Raw genomic sequence first — 21,556 nt, 5'->3', positions numbered from 1 at the left:
TTGCCACTTATTTGGAAAAAAATTAATTGGGTACTCTAAATTTAAAAAAAACTTGGGAACTTAGCAATATAAAGATGATTTCTTGAGGTGTGGTTTTGACAATTGTGCCAATGCAAGTCAGGATGCAAAGCCCATGTGCGTTATATGCAGCGAGGTACTGGAAAATGAGAGGAGAAGTTTCAGATTTTGAAAGAGATGTGGTGCTTGAAAAATTCCTTTTGAAATTGAGACCCCAGAGTCAGTCATTAACTTATAACTGACTCCAAATGAAAGGCTATGCTGCTGTTCATGATTTGTGCCAGCACATTAAAAATATGCCAAAAGTCCATAAGGCGGTCAGCATTTTGGAGTGGCAGCTCCCAGGATTATCCAGTGCTGAGTAAAACAAGCATTTTGTTGCTTTGTCCTTCACGATGAACTACATGTGCAAGATTTGATTTTCCAATCTCACAAAGACGAAGATGGAACAAAGGAACTGGCTGAACTCTACACCTGATGTGTGCATTGTCCTCTCTACCTGTGAACCTGATTGGATACATCAGTGGAAAACCAATGGAAAGCACTAAAAACGAGATCCTCAATGTACAAAGTAGACATGTCCCCTCCAAACATAAGAGCGGTACTGCCAAATTTAGACCCCCTTGGTTGTCTAAAAGAATGCAGGGGAAGATCAAACAGAAAAATAGGCATAAAGAACTAAGCACTGCAGATAGCCTAGACAAGTATTGGAAGTATAGGGTCAAAGCCAAATAGGAAGTTAGGAAATCAAAGAGAGGGCATGAAAAAAGATTAGCAAGTAAAGTTAAAGAAAACCCAAAAATGTTTTACCAATATATTAATGATAAAAGGTTAGTTAAGGAAAATGTTACACTTATCAGAGATGAAGAAGGGACATTGTGTGTAGTTGGAGAGGCTGTGGGAAGGATTTTAAATGAATATTTTGTACCCTTGTTTCCAAAGGTAACAGATAATGCAGATGTAGTAGTCCAGGAGACTCACTGAGATATTGGACGAGATCATAAAGAGAGAGGAAGTATTCAAAGGGTTGGAATCCTTGAAGGTTGATAAATCGCCAGGGCCAGATGGGTTGTTTCCGAGGCTACTAAAAGTGGTCAGGGAGGAGATAGATGCTCTGAGGATGATTTTCCAATCCTCACTAGATAAAGGGGAGGTACCGGAGGACTGGAGAAATGAAAACATAGTACCATTGTTTAAAAAGGGATCAAAAGAAATGCAAAGTAATTCTAAGCCAGTTAGTCTTACCTTGGTGATGGGCAAATTAGTAGAATCAATCCTGAGGGACAGGATTAACTGTCGCATAGAAAGGCATGGGCAAGTCAGGGAAAGTCAGCATGGATTTGTTGAAGGAAAGTCTGGCCTCACGAATTTGATTGAATTCTTTGAGGAAGGATTGGTCAAGGTACAGTAGTGGGTGTTGTGTACATAGATTTTAGCAAGGTGTTTGACAAAGTCCCACATGGACAATTGGTCACAAAAGTAAAAGCCAATGGGATACATTGCCCATGTGTCAAACTGGATAAAAAGTTGGCTTAGTAACAAGGGGTAATGGCCAATAGCTGCCATTGCAAATAGAAAGTTGTTACAAGTAGTGTCCACGGGGTTTAATGTTGGGACCCTTACTGTTTGTGTTATATATTAACAATTTGGACGTGAACATGGGGGGCATGATTGGGATGTTTGCAGACATCACAAAGATTGGCCGAGTGGGGGACAGTGTAGAGGATAGCTATAACCTTCAAAAGGATATAGATGGTATGGTGGAGCAGGTGGTAAAGTGGCAGATGGAATTTAACACAGAGAAGTATGAGGTAATGCATTTAGGGAGGTCAAAAAGTTATAGGGAGTACACAATAAATGGGAATATACTAAGAGGAGTAGATGAAGTGAGAAATCTTGGCGTATAAGTACACAGGTAACTAAGGACAGCAGTTCAAATAGACAAGGTTGCAAAGAAAGTTTATGGAGTGCTGTCCTTCATTGGCAGAGGTATAGAATATAAAAGTAGGAATATAATATTGGAATTGTATAAAACGCTGGTGAGGCCACAACTGGAGTATTTGTGCAGTTCTGATCACTAGTGTAGCTACGAGGAGAGATTGGATAGGTTGGGGTTATTTTCCTTGGAACAGAGAAGGCTGAAGGTTGACTTAATTGAGGTGCACAAAATTATGAGGGGAAGAGGATAAAATTGTTTCCCTTGATTGTGAATTCTAGAACCAGGGACATAGATTGGAGATAAGTGGCAGAAGGTGCAGAGGGGACATGAGGAAGGACATTTTTACGCAGAGAGTAGTGGGGGTCTGGAATTGGCTGCCAGAGTTGGTGGTGAAGGCAGAGACCCTAAACATTTTTAAAAGTACCTGGATCTGCACCTTAAGTGCTGTAAGCTGCAGGGCTATGGACTGGGTGCAAGACAGTAGGATGAGAAAGGGCAGCTGGGTGTCTTCGGGCTGGCATGGACAAGATGGGCCAAATGGCCTTCTGGCAGAGTCACGCATGACATAGAACATAGAACAGTACAGCACAGAACAGGCCCTTCGGCCCTCAATGTTGTGCCGAGCCATGATCACCCTACTCAAACATACGTATCCACCCTATACCCATAACCCAACAACGCCCCCCCCTTAACCTTACTTTTTTAGTAGGACACTACGGGCAATTTAGCATGGCCAATCCACCTAACCCGCACATCTTTGGACTGTGGGAGGAAACCGGAGCACCCGGAGGAAACCCACGCACACAGGGGGAGGACGTGCAGACTTCACACAGACAGTGACCCAGCCGGGAATCGAACCTGGGACCCTGGAGCTGTGAAGCATTTATGCTAACCACCATGCTACCCTGCTGCCCCGACGGTAAGGTCGGAGCAGAGGGACCAGACAAAGCACAATCAAAACAAGTTCTCAAAGCGGTTCAGGTAGAAGATACTCATAAGGTATCAATGGCTGCGATGGCAGATGAAGGCCGCAGCAGTAGGGAGATCCCCAGTCATCGAGGTTCCCTTGCCACTGGAACTGGACCTACCCTCTGTCAAGGACCGTGTGCCTGCTGATGTGCAAAAACATACCCACATATTAAAACGATGAATAGATGTCCTGCACCAGGTATCTACCCAGAGGAAACCGTACCCCCCCCCCCCCCCCCCCCCCCCCCACCGCCAAGCATCATACTGATATGCCCTGCAGCGATCAGTGGGAGGTAATGATGTCAGGACTATAAGATCCAGGAGTCCCTAGCTTCAGACCAGCAAATAGTCGGTGGTTTGATTCAGTCAGTCAGCTGTTTGAATAGGAACAGGAGAGCATTTCGGCAGCTTTCTTTATGACTGAGCAGCCTTCTTCAACATCGACTTTGCTCACCATGCATGGTGAAAGGGATAGGAAAGGTGCTCTAAAAATAGTCTGTTCTGTCCCAACCTGGCTGGAAAACTGCATCTAGCAGCTCATCTACCTGTGGTCAGAAAATCAAAGTGAAACTGAATTTTGGAAGCTGGAAGATGGATAATGAGAAAAACAATCAACTGGAATGGAGAACTTCTCTTGTTGCCGTGAATTCAGGCACTTGCAGCACTAACGTCGCTGCTCTGTAAGAGACCCAAAGAGTACACGAAGGGCGAGATGGGGAGCCTGGAGAAGAAAACCTGTGGATCAGCCCAGGACGCATGAAATCGGTTTCACCATCAAGAACAAACTTGTTATTTTTATAACTATAATTAAGGAAAATGTTCCTGGGATTCATATGTTTTAGACAAAACCAACATTTATTCTCCATCCCTAATTGCTGCTGGGAAGGTGATGGTGGATCACCTTCTTTAACCACCGAAATTCATGAAGTGTAGAGTGTTTGGAACAGAGTCCTAGGTTTTTGACTCAGCGATAGTGAATGGATGGCAGTATAGTCTCAAATCAGATTGGTTGTGACTGGGAGGGTAACTTGCCCGGGTGGTGGTGTTCCCTTGTTTTCGCTGCCCTGATCTGCATTGTAGTACATTGTAGCACAGTTGCTTCACAGTTCCAGGGACCCGGGTTTGATTCCCGGCTTGGGACACGGTGCGGAGTCTGCATGTTCTCCCCGTGTCTGCGTGGGTTTCCTCCGGGTACTCCGGTTTCCTCCCACAGTTTCCGAACGATGTGCTTGTTAGGTGAATTAGACATTCTGAATTCTCCCTCAGTGTACTCGAGCAGGCGCTGGAGTGTGGTGACCAGGGGTCTTCACAGTAACTTCACTGCAGTGTTAATGTAAGCCTACATGTGACAATAATAAAGATTATTATTATTATTAAGGTCACCAGTGTTTCCATGTGTCTTTGCCTTGCGCTCAAGCTCAGTGTTTTTCGGATTATTTTTCTTAGGACCCAATTTCACCAATTGGCCAACCATCAGGACCCACCCAACCGACCTTTGGGACATACGGTGGCTGACTTTCAGGACCCACACCAACCGACCTTTGGGATGCACGCCAGCAGACTTTCAGGACGCACGCCAGCCGACCGTCGGGACCTACACAAACTGATCTTCAGGACGCACGCCGGCCGACCTTCAGGATGCAAGCCAGCCGACCTTCGGAATGCACGCCACATTCACTTACCCAGTTTATCCTGAATCATGGCAGTGTTTGTGCACTAAAGCTTTCTTACCCCAAGCAAGGGAGGGAAAGAAGATCACCTAATTTTCCTATTCTTAATCATTATCCAGTAGCCCCTGGTGAATTAAATTTGTCAGCATTGAGTGTGGACAGGATCAGACATGTCGGTGATGTTCTCCTATCTATAAAAGTTCACTTTCCAGGGTCACACATGAAGAATAGTTATTCATGAGAGATACTGGAAGGCCTCCAACAATTGTGAGTATGCATTCATTGTGGGACACTGCCTCAAGAAAATAAGGAAGGATGAGGAGAGGAGAACAAAGAACAGGTATCACTGGGAGAGAGCCATATAAATAAAGAAGCCACAAATCTGATGATATGGATATTAAAACCTTAATTTTTAATTGGCTTAAATACAATTCCATTGCTTGATTCAAGCAAAGTACACTGTTAGAAACAAGTTTATCAAAATTGATGAATGCTGACAACACTAAAACTTCCCCACAGACAACTGACAAACTAATTATTTTTGTTGCTATTAAGCAGGCAGAATGGACAATGAACATTTTCGCAGACGTTAATTATTTCATCAACATCTTATTATTTTGTATCATTGAGTATATTTACAATTCATACCATGTGGAGAGTTTGTGAATTGCCCATAGCATACCACCTGATACTTGGAAAGAGAACCTAGAACTTATTGACCGGGATGTGGATTAATTTGTTCACCTCATAATTTACATTGTTCATGTTTTAAAAAAAACACAATTCTAGTCAGATCTCTCTGATGAAGCTTCCGCCACCAGCACATCACTTTCTGTGGTAACCAGTCATCAAGCCCGTGTTACTCGAGGGAGATATTAGGAAATTGGGTCCAGAAACGGAATTGAAGATGTAGCAGGTAATTTTTGAGTTAAACAGACAGGGAAAAACTGGTAGCACAGAGTCAGAGGAATACACCCACATCTGGCATGAGTTACATTGTCTCATTCATACTTAAACACATTAGTGGGAATACACAGAATGCCCCTGTTCAGCATGGTAATTCACTCGAGATCCATTGTCTTTCAGGGCACTCCTGCCTAACCAGCTATGAGCCCATTACAGAATCTGATGGCCTTTTTGCCCGTCAATGGAAAGTTAGTTGCATATCAATAGCATGGCTCTGTTCTTTTGCATAAATGGGAGTGAGAAATCAAACAGCCAAGATAACGATAATGGGTTCAAGTCTAGACACCCCAGGAGAAAACCTTTGTTTGAGGAGCTGGGCAGAATACAGAGAGAGAGAGAGAGAATGAATACTGTTTTGAACAGGTGAAGAGTAGGATTTGAAAAGCCACCGAGTGAGGTCATGAAAAAACTATCCCAGAGACATGTTTTCGAAAGGGTTCTAAAGGAACTTGGCTAACAGCAGAAAATTGCTTTGTAACTACAAGTATTATCTTTGCCTGCCTATGAAAGTGGAATGAGAGCTGTACGTTCACTTGAAGTGACGTTTAATGGAAATTTGTGTGTTAAGGTTAAGAAACTATCTGTAATCTGTTATTGCTGGGGTTGCTGTTAAAGTTTAAATATTTATTTTTTGTTCAATAAAGTTTATTTCTAAACTAGCCATGCCCTAGTTATTATGATATTACTCCTGGATCTTTCTGCAGCGCCTTAAAGATATCATGGTTCTGGTCCAGTCTTTTAGCCACTTTAGAGAGCTGACGAGGTGTCAAAGCCCTGCTTATAGCTCACTCCCCCACTGTCGGGGCGATCACAGCGCACCTCGTGGCCGGCTGCCATCAAAAAACCTAGCAACCAGTGTGCCATAGGAGCCGCAAGAGGTAACAGGCGATGTGGTGGTCATATCTACCTGTGCTTCAGTAGCTTTCCACATATGCTCACTTACCAACCAGTTGTTTTTATTGATGTTCTGATATTGCTGTATGCTAAGAATTACTATTTTCTTCCATGATGACACCATTTGGTTAGCTGCCGTTGTCTTTTAAAATTTGTTAACATTTAAAAGGGGCCCCACGCGTGTTACCTATAAAAACTGTTGCTTTGTGACCCTTCAGAAACCCGCCCGTAACCCACCCGCAGGTCATGACCCGCTCTTTGAAAAATCTTGCCCTGGGTGGAAGAGATCGTGGGTTTGGAAAGTGCTGCTCAAGGAACCTTGTCAAGTTGCTGCAGTACATTTGTATATGTTAAACACTGCTGCCAATTTGCACCAGTTGTGGAGGAAGTGAACGTTTATGGTATCAATAGGTTGCTGATTGAGCTGGATGCTTTATCATGAATAGTGTAGAGCTTTTCAATGTTGGCGGAGCTGCACTCATCCAGGTAAATAGGGAGCATTTCATTACACTCCTGATTTGTGCCTTTTAGGTTTTGTTGAGTGAGGAGATGAGGTACTTATTGCAGAATTCCCAGCCTCAGACCTGCTCTTGTTGCCACAGTATTTATATGGCCGGTCCAGTTCAGTTTTTGAAATACAAATTACATGTTGGTCTTCATTTCAAAGGGACTGGATACTAGAACAAGAACGTCTTGCTAAAAATTGACAGCGTTTTGGTAAGGTCACCACTGGAGTAATGTGTGCAGTTTTGTTCTTCATATTTATGAAAGGATAGGCTTGAATCTTTGATGAGAGACTGAGTAGATTGGGCCTATACTATCAGGAGTTTAGAAGAATGCAAAGTACTGAAGGGATCTAATATAAAGTGAACAGTGATTGGATTCTTCCGTGGCAAAGGAATCCAGAAGATGGGAGCACACTGTTGGAATATTGGGTTGAATACTTAGGACTGAGATGAGGAAAACCTTCTTCACTGAGGGTAGTGAATCTATGGAATTCTCTACGTTAGAGATGTATATTCTATTATTGAATACATTTAAGGCTGAGTCAAGCAGTTTTTGATCCCTCAGAGAATAAGGAATTAGGGGAGTGGCGGGACTTTAGCGATGAAACAGAAGATCAACTACATAGCAGTGAATCTTGGAGTAGGCCTCAGGGAGCAGCATAGAAACACTACAGTGCAGAAGGTGGCCATTCGGCTCATTGAGTCTGCACTGACCCTCCAAAAGAACCCCCCCCCCCACCCCCCGCCTTAACCCCGTAAACCTGTAACCTAACCTGCACATCTTTGGCCACTAAGGGACGATTTATCATGGCCAATCCACCTAACCTGCACACCTTTGGACTGTGAGAGGAAACTGGGGCACCTGAAGGAAACTCACACAGATACGGGGAGTAGTTGGGAAGTTAGTTCAGTGGGAATGGAGGTTAGGGCAGTTGAATGTCCCTCCTGCAGAATGTGGGAGGAAAGGGTCACCTCGAGTGTCCCTGCTGACTACATCTGCGGGAAGTGCACCCAACTCCAGCTCCTCGAGAACCTCGAGAACCGCGTTAGGGAACTGGAGCTGGAGCTGGATGAACTTCGGATCATTCGGGAGGCGGAGGGGGTTATTGAGAGGAGTTATAGGGAGGTAGTCACACCTCAGGTAAAAGAAGAAGGTAGATGGGTTACCATCAGGGGAACGAGAGGGAACCGGCAGGCAGTGCAGGGATCCCCTGTGGTCGTTCCCCTCAATAACAGTATACCGTTTTGGATACTGTTGGGGGGGACGACTTACCAGGGGTAAGCAATGGGGCACAGTGTTTTTGGGATCCTTAAAGGGGAGGGGGAGCAGCCCCAAGTCCACATAGGTACCAACGACATAGGTAGGAAGAGAGATGGGGATTTGAGACAGAAATTCAGGGAGCTAGGGTGGAAGCTGAGAGCTAGAACGAACAGAGTTGTTATCTCTGGGTTGTTACCCGTGCCACGCGCTAGCGAAGTGAGAAATAAGGAGAGAGAGGAGTTGAACACGTGGCTACAGGGATGGTGCAGGTTTCCTGGATAATTGGGGCTCATTCTGGGGTAGGTGCGACCTCTACAAACAGGATGGTCTTCACCTGAACCAGAGGGGTACCAATATCCTGGGGGGGAGATTTGCTAGTGCTCTTCGGGGGGGGGGGGGGGAGGGTTTAAACTAATTCAGCAGGGGATGGGAACCTACATTGTAGTCCCAGTGTACAGGATGTTGAGAGAAGTGAGGTCAGGGATAGGGTTAAAAGTTCGAAAGAGGGCACCGGCAAGCAAGATGCTGGTTTGAAGTGTGTCTACTTCAACGCCAGGAGCATCCGGAATAAGGTGGGTGAGCTTGCAGCATGGGTTGGTACCTGGGATCTCAATATTGTGGCGATTTCGGAGACATGGGTAGAGCAGGGACAGGAATGGTTGTTGCAGGTTCCAGGATTTAGATTTTTTTGTAAGAACAGAGAAGATGGTAAAAGATTGGGGGGGGGGGGGGGTGGCATTGTTAATCAAGGAATGTATTACGGAGGCAGAAAGGACGTTTGAGGACTTGTCTACTGAGGTAGTATGGGCCGAGGTTAGGAACAGGAGAGGAGAGGTCACCCTGTTGGGAGTTGTCTATAGACCTCCGAATAGTTCCAGAGATGTAGAGGCAAGGATAGCAAAGATGATTCTCGACAGGAGCGAGAGCAACAGGGTAGTTGTTATGGGGGACTTTAACTTTCCAAATATTGACTGGAAATACTATAGTTCGAGTACTATAGATGGGTCAGTTTTTGTGCAGTGTGTGCAGGAGGGTTTTCTGACACAGTATGTAGACAGGCCAACATGGGGCGATGCCACATTGGATTTGGTACTGGGTAATGAACCCGGCCAGGTGTTAGATTTAAATGTAGGTGAGCACTTTGGTGATAGTGATCACTATTCGGTTATGTTTACTTTAGCGATGGGCAGGGATAGGTATATACCACAAGGCAAGAATTATAGCTGGGGGAAAGGCAATTATGATGCTATTTGGCAAGATTTAGGAGGTATAGGATGGGGAAGGAAACTGCAGGGAATGGGTACAATCGAAATGTGGAGCTTTTTCAAGGAACAGCTACTGCGTGTCCTTGATAAGTATGTACCTGTCCGGCAGGGAGGAAGTTGTCGAGCAAGGGAACCGTGGTTTACTAAGGAAGTAGAAGCACTTGTCAAGAGGAAGAAGAAGGCTTATGTTAGGATGAGACATGAAGGCTCAGTTAGGGCACTTGAGAGTTACAAGTTAGCCAGGAAGGACCTAAAGGGAGAGTTAAGAAGAGCGAGGAGAGGACACGAAAAGTCGTTGGCGGATAGGATCAAGGAAAACCCTAAGGCTTTCTATAGGTATATTAGGAACAAAAGAATGACTAGAGTAAGATTAGGGCCAATTAAGGATAGTAGTGGAAAGTTGTGTGTGGAATCAGAGGAGATAGGGTAAGCGTTAAATGGATATTTTTCGTCAGTGTTTACATTGGAGAAAGACAATGTTGTCGAGGAAAATATTCAGGTACAGTCGACCAGGCTAGATGGGATTGAGGTTCACAAGGAGGAGGTGTTAGCAATTTTGGAAAGTGTAAAAATAGATAAGTCCCCTGGGCCAGATGGGATTTATCCTAGGATTCTCTGGGAAGCCAGGGAGGAGATTGCAGAGCCTTTGTCCTTGATCTTTATGTCGTCTTTGTCGACAGGAATAGTGCCGGAAGACTGAAGGATAGCAAATGTTGTCCCCTTGTTCAAGAAGGGGAGTAGAGACAACCCTGGTAATTATAGACCTGTGAGCCTTACTTCGGTTGTGGGTAAAATGTTGGAAAATGTTATAAGAGATAGGGTTTATAATCATCTTGAAAAGAACAAGTTGATTAGCGATACTCAACACGGTTTTGTGAAGGGTAGGTCATGCCTCACAAACCTTATTGAGTTTTTTTGAGAAGGTGACCAAACAGGTGGACGAGGGTAAAGCGGTTGATGTGGTGTATATGGATTTCAGTAAGGCGTTTGATAAGGTTCCCCATGGTAGGCTATTGCAGAAAATACGGAAGTATGGGATTGAAGGTGATTTAGCGGTTTGGATCAGTAATTGGCTAGCTGAAAGAAGACAGAGGGTGGTGGTTGATGGCAAATATTCATCCTGGAGTTCAGTTACTAGTGGTGTACCGCAAGGATCTGTTTTGGGGCCACTGCTGTTTGTCATTTTTATAAATGACCTGGAAGAGGGTGTAGAAGGATGGGTTAGTAAATTTGCAGATGACACGAAGGTCGATGGAGTTGTGGATAGTGCTGAAGGTTGTTATAGGTTACAGAGGGACATAGATAAGCTGCAGAGCTGGGCTGAGAGGTGGCAGATGGAGTTTAATGCGGAAAAGTGTGAGGTGGTTCACTTTGGAAGGAGTAACAGGAATGGAGAGTACTTATGGCAAGATTCTTGGTAGTGTAGATGAACAGAGAGATCTCGGCATCCAGGTACATAAATCCCTGAAAGTTGCCACCCAGGTTAATAGGGCTATTAAGAAGGCATATGGTGTGCTAGCCTTTATCAGTAGGGGGATAGAGTTTCGGAGCCACGAGGTCATGCTGCAGCTGTACAAAACTCTGGTGCGGCCGCACCTGGAGTACTGCGTGCAGTTCTGGTCACCACATTATAGGAAGGATGTGGAAGCTTTGGAAAGGGTTCAGAGGAGATTTACTAGGATGTTGCCTGGTATGGAGGGAAGGTCTTACGAGGAAAGGCTCAGGGACATGAGGTTGTTTCCGTTAGAGAGGAAAAGGCTGAGAGGTGACTTAATAGAGACATATAAGATAGTCAGAGGGTTAGATAGGGTGGACAGTGAGAGTCTTTTTCCTCGGATGGCGATGACCAACACGAGGCGACATAGCTTTAAATTGAGGGGTGGTAGATATAGGACAGATGTCAGAGGCAGTTTCTTTACTCAGAGAGTAGTAGGGGTGTGGAACTCCCTGCCTGCAACAGTAGTAGACTCGCCAAAGTTAAGGGCATTTAAGTGGTCACTGGATAGACATATGGATGAAAATGGAATAGTGTAGGTCAGATAGGCTTCAGATGTTCTATGTTCTATGTTCTATGTTCCACACAAACAGTCACCCAAGGCCGGAATTGAACCTGGGTCCCTGGCATTGTGAGGCGGCAGTGCTAACCACTGTGCCACCGTGCCATCCATGGCAGTGAATATTAGAGCAGGCCCAGGGGGCCGTGTAGTCTACACTTGTTCATAACTATGTTTTTCCATTCATAATGCAAATTTGGCACACTGAAAGTAGAGTCGCCCTAAGACTTTGAAACAAAAGTATATTTAAATTAAGAGAAATGGCCTGAAGTTAAACATTAAAGGGTCTGCAATGTGTTCACAGAAGGACACAGAATGGGTATTGAAAGACCAATTGGGTCACATTGAAGGTTAAAATTAGTAATATTCAGTCAGAGACCCTGATCATTCTGGCACACCAAGCTGAATCACACAGAACGATTGTACTTAAACATCTCTTTTATTGACATTCTCCTCTTCGAGGTTTAGGAAACCTGGCAGGTTCAGTAAACAAGATTAATCAGTATCCAAATACTTTTCCGGCAGCATTCAATTTCTGTTGAATGGAAGTGAAACTATAGAGATATTCAAATTAATCTCCCCAGAAAATGGGCCAATAAAAGGAAAGTGAGCTGTTTAAATATAGCTGATGGGAGATACATTGCAACGGTTACAGGCTTCAACAAGTCATAAGGGATAAAGCAGCCCGGGACTGGCAGCTGTACCAGATTCAGGTAAAATTGTGTTTCGCTTTCTTTTCTCAAGCAATTATTCACTTATTGCGTCAATTTAACCAATTTGCGAAATCTGACAGAAGCAGTGGACTGTAATAATTTTTGGATTCTGCCTTTATGCTTTGTTAAAATTTACATTTAAATCTTTGTTACATTGAACTACACGGGATATATGGTAAAAGAGACAGACCATTCAGTCCATTCACTCCATGTGGCTGTGCTCCCAAATTTTCTCATCTAATCTGTCATTATAACCCATCCATTCCCTTACCCCTCAAATGCCTGTTGAACTTCCCCTTAAACCCATCTAAACAGAATCACCAGAAACATAGAACTATTAGAGCTCAGAAGGAGGCCATTTGGCTGTGCTGTCTGCACCCGCTCTCGAAATGAACAACTCAGCGAATTCCACACTCTTCCTTTTCAAATGACAGTGTAATTCCATTTTTTACATAGAATTTACAGTGCAGAAGGAGGCCATTCGGCCCATCAAGTCTGCACCAGCTCTTGGAAAGAGCACCCTACCCAAGGTCAACACCTCCACCCTATCCCCATAACCCAGCAACCCCACCCAACACTAAGGGCAATTTTGGACACTAAGGGCAATTTATCATGGCCAATCCACCTAACCTGCACATCTTTGTGACTGTGGGAGGAAACCGGAGCACCCGGAGGAACCCCACGCACACACGGGGAGGATGTGCAGACTCCGCACAGACAGTGACCCAAGCCGGAATCGAACCTGGGACCCTGGAGCTGTGAAGCGATTGTGCTATCCACAATGCTACCGTGCTGCCCGTTTTGAATGCATCCACGACAATCTCAGGCAGAGCATTCCAGACCCTAACCAATGTTTGTCTGAGAAACATTTTACTAATTGCTTTAAATCTGCATCCTCTCCTTCTCCGTCCTTTCAAGAATGGGAACAGTTTCTCTCTATTTACTCTGTCCAGCCTCCTCATGATATTGCACATCTCTATTGAATCTCCTCTCAGCCTTCTTCTCTCCAAGAACAGTCCCAACTGCTCCAATCTTTCAATGTAGCTGAAGTTCCTCATGCCTGGAGCCATTCCCATGAACTTTTTCTGCATTCTTTCCAATGCTTCACGTTTTTCCTCAAGTGCAGCGATACTCCAGCTGAGGTTGAACTAGTGACTTATACAAGTTCGATATAACCTTCTAGCTTTTGCATTCTATTCCCCTATTAATATAACCCAGAAAAATCAATATGACTCATTAATTGCTCTCTCCACCTAGCCTAACACCGTCAACGGATTATGCACATATGAACCCAGGTCCCTCTGCTCCTTGTCTAAGGGTATGTGTAACATCACTACAGGATGATGGACCCGTAAAACCACGGTCAGTGGGTCATTATACGAGGCAGGAAGGTGATGATAACCCGCTGTGAGATAAGCTGTGGTGCTCCTCAATCTATGCCATAGTCTGACTCCTGTCTTTCTGTAGGCCGCACACACATACCCATCATCTGCATGTGGTATGCATCAGGAGCCCCATATCTAGGACCACAATGCCCGGGGGGCAGGGGTTGGTGGAGAGCAGAGGACAACAGGAGGTGGTGGAGCAGGCTTGCCTGCAATGCAGAATAACATGACTGAGAATTCACAGTTCTTGGTTGCAACATGTTTTAATGGTGAATAATCAAAAACCTAACTATCCCGAGCTGCCAATGGTGCCCCCCCCATACCCATTCAGTGATCCTCAACTTTCTTAGTCCTCCATGCTCAGCCGCTAGTTTGAGGTGTGCACCCATGAGACACATTGGAGGTGGAGGCAGCCTGCTGCATTCCACGCCGTGTGACCTTTGATGCCCTTGGCGGGTGTCCTCTGGAGGGCCTGGGGCTGGAGGGCTCCTGCCACCTTACGAATGGTACTTGCGTTGCCATGCCACCTTGTTCCGCTCACTGACCCCGAGAAGCGCTATTGTCAGGAGGAGAGACTCGGGAGAACTGGAGACTGCCGTCGTCCCTCTGTTGGAAGGATCCAGGTCAACCTTGGGTCCTCCCTCCTGCCGGATGGTGCCTGTAAGGCCCTGGGAATCACCTTGGCATGGAGGGGCAGCTGGATTGAGGTCCAGATGCCACTGCATCATCTGGCTCTGCCATCTCCGGCGGCTCTCCATTGTCTGCGCATGATGACGACGCCCTTACTACGCTCTAGAGTGCCTCGGCAATGTCCACTTGTGTCTGGGACATGTCCCCCAGCAATGGACATGTTGCTGAGACCCTCAGCAATAGCCGTCACTGACAGAGCAACACCTTAGACACCATCACTCATGGCGCTGACATTGTGCTGCAGGTTTTCCACTGCAGACGCCACCCTAGAAGTGCTGACCTCGGAGCCATGCATTGCCGGTACTATCTCCTGCACCTGTAACATTTGGGACTTCTCCAATCAGCTCTGAACCCGCTGGAGTGCCGTTTACATCCCTTCCTGGATCTCACTGCTGCACTCCAGCGTCTGCACCTGCTCCAAGATAGCCTGGTCCAGAGACTCAGTATCTAACTGGGACCCAGCTGAGTCCTGGGATCCAGCAGACCTCCGACTGCCATCTCCCCTGGATGTTCCTGCCTTCCTGCATCAGCAATTATGTGGTGCTCACCAGATTGTGCCCCAGAGTCCTGTCCACAAATATCGCCCACTGAGGTATGAGTCTGCGCTGGTGGAAGGTGGAGATTCCAGCTGTGATGCCTCAATGGTGGCATCCCCTGAGCTCTCCTCCAAAGTGTTCTGTTGGAAGGCGGGGGATGGGGGCTACCCGGATGGGCTGGCACCATCCGATGGAGATCCTACGGGAGAATGAGCATGTGGTCGGTGAGAGGGAAGGATTGTTATGTCTGACATGAAGAACTCACTTGCGGCAGGTCATCTGCGTGGGGGGTCGGTGGACCCTCACCTCTGCGGCGCAGGCCAACATCACTGTTGGTGACTGCTCTTTCCGCAGTCACTCTCGCGATCATCAGGGTCCATTCCTCAGAGAGGGGGAATACTCAGATGTCCAGAACCCCGTCACCCATCTGGGCCCTATCCCACCAGTTATGTGCCAATTTCTCCTGCAGGGACAAAGAGAGGGCAGCATGGGCCACACGACTCATGCATAAGGAGGGGGTTTCAATGGTGGTAGACAGGCGTGGGCACTGCTGCTGGGCATGGGTGGGTTTTGCCGGGGCACAGGCACGGTATTATGCTGGGCAGGGGGTGATAGTCGTCAGCTCACTGGGGCGGGGAGGTCACGGGTGGCATGCAGGACTGTTCGGCACTTTTAGGGGGCTGATGCCAACTCACCAGCAGCTCGGTGGAGGTCGTTGAGCTTCTTACAACACTGGACTAAGGTTCTCCTTATAATGCTCCCCGAGCTAACAGCTGCTGCCACTGCCTCCCAGGCGGCATTGGGTGACCTGTGGCTGATCCTTCAAGCCACTCGGGGAACACGGTGCCCCGTCCCAATTCCACAGTCTGGCCAGGTAGGCATCTCCAAAATGTACGCTGCATGGAATTTGCATAGAGGGAATGGTTTATGTGCCCCTCATTAGTGGGGAACCCCCGGCCGTGGTCCAGGCAAATCTCCCGCGGGGGATCATTGCTGGTCCTGGCAAGCGCTCAGTACGCCCTGTCTACCTCCAACGGTCAGGGGAATGCCCCCTACCCATCAGCTTTTCGAACATACCCACCACGTATGCCCCAGCGTGTGGTCCCTCAGCCCACTCTGGGAGCTCGACAATTCTTAAGTTCTGCCGGCAGGACCGATTCGCAAGGTCCTCCATCTTCTCCAGGAGCCTTTTCTGCTGCTCCCAAAGCATCCCCACCTCCAGCTCCACCGCTGTTTAATGCTCCTCTTGTTCAAGCAGCGCCTTCTCCACCTTCTGGATCGCACAATCCTTGGCGTCCAGTCTGCTCTCTGGGCGATCAATTGATTCTTTAATCAGGTCCAAACATTCCTGCTTCTGCCTGGCAAACCTATCCTGAGTGGCCTGCATCACTGGGTACGTTGATTGCTGCGCTGCCACCCCAGGGGTCTGGCCCTCGGCCAGACTCTCTCCCGCTGAAGCTTCAACACAGCTCGTGACTGACTTTTTGTTTAAACTTTTGTTTTCCCTTCTGAGCAACAGGGACAGACTCCGTGCCAGAGGCCCGTACCCCATGGCTTACCCCTGGTAAGTCGTCCCCCCCACAAGTATCCAAAACGGTATACTTGTTACTCAGGGGAACGACCGCAGGGGGTCCCTGCACTGACTGCTTCTTCCCAGTCCCTCTTACAGTTACCCATCTATCTCCAGTCTTTGGTGTAACTACTTCCCTGAAGCTCCTATCTATGACCCCCTCTGCCTCCCGAATGATCCGAAGTTCATCCAGCTCAAGCTCCAGGTCCCTAACACGGTTTTTGAGGAGCTGGAGTTGGGTGCACTTCCCACAGATGAAATCAGCAGGGACACTGACGGCGTCCCTCACCTCAAACATTCTGCAGGAGGAGCATTGTACTGCCTTCCCTGACATCCCCTCTAGATTAAAAAAAAAAAACAAGAAAAAGAAAAAGAAAGGAAGAGCTTACCTGATATTACCTCAAACCCTGATCCCGCTGAAAGGTAAGCAAATTTAAAGGCACTCACTCACCTTCACGACAGGCCCCTGCTCCCGCTTCCCAACCACCGTGGGGTGGGGGGGTTGGTTAGAGGAGGAGGTAGGGTGGGAAACACTCACAAAGTGTTTCGGGTTTAACTGTCACTTGCCGACAGCCCCTCCACAAACCACCTTCAACTTAGGCTGACCGCACTGCACGTATGCAAATTTCCCCAGAACAGCTGATCAGTAGCTCTGCTCTGCTGCCCTCTGCTGGTTGCTTGCCTTTACTCAAACTCCTTGGGTCTTCTTCGCAGGTTCACCTTCAACTTAGGCTGACCGCACTGCACGTATGCAAATTTCCCCAGAACAGCTGATCAGTAGCTCTGCTCTGCTGCCCTCTGCTGGTTGCTTGCCTTTACTCAAACTCCTTGGGTCTTCTTCGCAGGTTCACCTTCAACTTAGGCTGACCGCACTGCACGTATGCAAATTTCCCCAGAACAGCTGATCAGTAGCTCTGCTCTGCTGCCCTCTGCTGGTGTTTTCCTTGATCCTACCTGCCAAAGACTTCTCATGTCCCCTCCTTGCTCGTCTTAGCTCTCTCTTTAGATTCTTCCTCGCTTCCTTGTAACTATCAAGTGCCCCAACTGAAACTTCACGCCTCATCTTCACATAGGCCTCCTTCTTCCTCTTAACAAGAGATTCCACTTCTTTGGTAAACCACGGTTCCCTCGCTCGACCCCTTCCTCCCTGCCTGACTGGTACTTACTGATCAAGAACACGCAATAGCTGTTCCTTGAACAAGCTCCACATATCCAGTGTGCCCAACCCTTGCAGCCTACTTCTCCAACCTACACATCCTAAGTCATGTCTAATGGCATCATAATTGCCCTTCCCCCAGCTATAACTCTTGCCCTGCGGGGTATACTTATCCCTTTCCATCACTAACATAAAGGTCACCGAATTGTGGTCACTGTCTCCAAAGTGCTCACCTACCTCCAGATCTAACACCTGGCCTGGTTCATTACCCAAAACCAAATCCAATGTGGCCTCGCCTCTTGTTGGCCTGTCAACATATTGTGTCAGGAAACCCTCCTGCACACATTGTACAAAGAACGACCCATCTAATGGATCAGCACGGCAGCACGGTAGCATGGTGGTTCGCATAAATGCTTCACAGCTCCAGAGTCCCAGGTTCGATTCCTGGCTGGGTCACTGTCTGTGCGGAGTCTGCACGTCCTCCCCGTGTGTGCGTGGGTTTCCTCCGGGTGCTCCGGTTTCCTCCCACAGTCCAAAGATGTGCGGGTTAGGTGGATTGGCCATGATAAATTGCCCGTAGTGTCCCAAAAAGTAAGGTTAAGGGGGGGGGGGGGGGGGGGGGTTTGTTGGGTTACGGGTATAGGGTGGATACGTGGGTTTGAGTGGGGTGATCATTGCTCGGCACAACATGGAGGGCCGAAGGGCCTGTTCTGTGCTGTACTGTTCTATGTTCTAATGTACTCGAACTATATCTTTTCCAGTCAATATTTGGAAAGTTAAAGTCTCCCATAACAACTACCCTGTTACTTTCGCTCTTTTCCAGAATCATCTTCACCATCCTTTCCTCTACATCCCTAGAACTATTAGGTGGCCTATAGAAAACTCCCAACAGGGTGACCTCTCCTTTCCTGTTTCTAACCTCAGCCCATACTACCTCGGAAGAAGAGTCCCCATCTAGCATCCTTTCCGCCACCGTAATACTGTCCTTGACTAGCAGCGCCACACCTCCCCCTCTTTTACCCCCTTCTCTGAGCTTACTAAAACACCTAAACCCCGGAACCTGCAACAACCATTCCTGTCCCTGCTCTATCCATGTCTCTGAAATGGCCACAACATCGAAGTCCCAGGTACCAACCCATGCTGCCAGTTCCCCTACCTTATTTCGTATACTCCTGGCATTGAAGTAGACACACTTCAAACCACCTACCTGAACACTGGCACCCTCCTGCGAAGTCAAATCTGTGCTCCTGACCTCTATACTCTCAATCTCCCGTACCCCAAAACTACAATCCAGGTTCCCATGATCTTTTGATCCTTTTCTCCATGCTCCGATGCATGGAAACGGTGACCAATTGCCTCAGCCTTCGAATTTGCCGTTTAAAACCAAAAAACGTCCAGGGGAAAGGTCCAAAAGTCCGACCAGAGCGGAAGCCACCAAATGTGCGACTTACTGCTTCATAGCCGCCACCGGAAGTCCCAGTTTCTCTACTATTGATGTTAGACTTGGAATCACATTGCTGTTCTTTTACTGTCAAAGGACCAAAATCCTGAAACTTCCTTTCCAGAAGCATCTTCACCAAACGGACAGCAATTGTTCAAGAGAGGGCCTAACCACCACCTTCCCAAGGTAAATTAGGGCTTTGAAGAGGTCCTTTCTATTTATTCTCTTTTTTCCCCTTTCTTTTATTTTGCCGTTACTATTTTTGATCCATGGATGAGTATTTTACGTCAAGCAGCAGAATTCAGAAATTAAAAGAGAGAACACTCTTTTAGTTAGTTACTGCTGGTTTGAACAGGAGGCTTCAGACGTGTCGGCACCAAAGAGAGAGAGCTGGGATGGGACTCAGTTTGATTGATTGGCTGGTGGCTGATCAATTGGTCCAAAAGGCCGTACTCTGCCTGGTAACATTGGTGGTGATTATCCCAGTGGAATGATTTTCAGATTCCCAAAGACTCCTGGCAGCATAAAGAAAATAACCTTTTCTCTCACTCCAGAAAGGCTGTTTCCTGGGGCTGCAGAGAATCTGAATGAATAAATGTACAGGAAAACCCCATTATAGGTTGCAAACTGAGACAAGAACCTGCTTTCTCTCTCTCCAGAGAAGCCTGTGAGTACTGTATTTCTGAAACTACAGAGATCTGAATAAACCAGCAATAAATAATTAACTGAAAGCAAGGTTTGAAGACAGACACGGGGAGAATGTGCAAATTCCACACGGACAGTGACCCGGGACTGGGATCGAACCCGGGTCCTCAGTACCATGAGGCGGCAGTGCACACCACTGCGCCACCATGCTGCCCCTTTAGCGAAGGCAATCTGTCATCCTTACCTGGTCTGGCCTACATATAACTACAGCATTCTCCAGTCACTTTGCTGTTTGTTTCTCGATTGTGCGCAGTTAGCCGGTAGCGCAATACTATCATCCTGCCACGTCTCAATGTTATTTCCCATTGAAACCACCGCATGCCATGGGGAAACCAACTAGTGGGTGTGCACTGCCAGTGGGGAAAGTGAATCCCAACGATTGGAGAATTCCAACCAGGGTTTCCCAGGGTGGAGTGGTCAGTCACCAAGGGGCAGAGGTTTAAGGGTCATGGGGCATAGTTTAGAGGAGATGTGCAGTGCAGGTTTTTTTACACAGAGGGTGGTGAGTGCCTGGAACGCACTGCAGGGGAGGTTGTGGAAGCAGATACATTAACGGCATTCAACAGGCATCTTGACAAATACATGATACATGGATACAGAGGGAGGCGGCACGAAGAAGTGTTGAGGGTTTTGGCCAAGGGTAGTATCATGACCGGTACAGGCTTGGCGGACCGCAGGGCCTGTTCTTCTGCTGTAATGTTCTTTGCTCTTTATTTTGTTCTTTGTATCACACCATTCACTCCTCAGTTTTTTTCAGATTTAGATTTATCTTTAGGTTTATCTTGTTTGAATTCTTCTCTTTTCAGTTCTAATTCCTTTGTCCCTTTCCTCAGCATGTTTTCCACATTCCATCGTTTTATCTTATTTTCAATGTACTTCAATGTTCTGTGTCATTTGCATATTTTCAGTTTCTACATTGGATATTTTGTTTTTGTTGGAATATATATTTTTTCACCTACTCAAACCTGATCCACCATGTGGGGTTTACCCTTTTGGACCATTTACCCTTCTCCCCTCACTTTAACTCTGCATTGCCCAATGAAGTTGTGTTTGAAACAGACCTTGGACCCTGTTCACGTGTTCCCTGCTTAGAGGAAATAATTTTCACTTTAGGAGAAGGTATGGAATAAGTGATCAATGCAATGAATCAGCTTAAATTGATCCCCAGTGGTCGTTCTATGTAAAATTATTTATTGGACATGTTAGCCACAGTTGCACAGATTGCACAGGATTAACAGCACAGGAAAATGTGATGTGACCCAAAAGGTTCATACCCATGTTTATTCTCCATCTGAGCCTCCTCCCAGTTCTCATAATAATAATAATATAATAATCTTTCTTATTGTCACAAGTAGGCTCACGTTAACATTGCAATGAAGTTACTGTGAAAATCCCCTAGTCACCACATTCCGGCGCCTGTTCGGGTACACAGAGGGAGAATTCAGAATTCACCTAACAAGCGCGTCTTTCAGGACTTGTGGGAGGAAACTGGAGCACCCGGAGAAAACCCACATATATACGGGGAAAACGTGCAGACTCCGCACAGACAGTGACCCCCCCAAGTGGGATCATCTAACCCTATCAGAATAAAATTCTATTAATTGCGCCCTGATGTATTTAGAACATCGAATAGTACAACACAGAACAGGCCCTTCGGCCCTCAATGTTGTGTTGAGCTTTGTCCAAAAACAAGATCAAGCTATCCCACTCCCTGTCATTCTGGTGTGCTCCATGGCCTATCCAATAACCGCTTGAAAGTTCCTAAAGTGTCCGACTCCATTATCACAGCAGGCAGTCCATTCCACACTCTATCAACTG

The sequence above is a fragment of the Scyliorhinus canicula genome, chromosome 18 (assembly GCF_902713615.1).
Source record: "Scyliorhinus canicula chromosome 18, sScyCan1.1, whole genome shotgun sequence".
Lineage (NCBI taxonomy): Eukaryota > Metazoa > Chordata > Chondrichthyes > Carcharhiniformes > Scyliorhinidae > Scyliorhinus > Scyliorhinus canicula.
Note: the sequence above shows the minus strand (reverse complement) of the source record.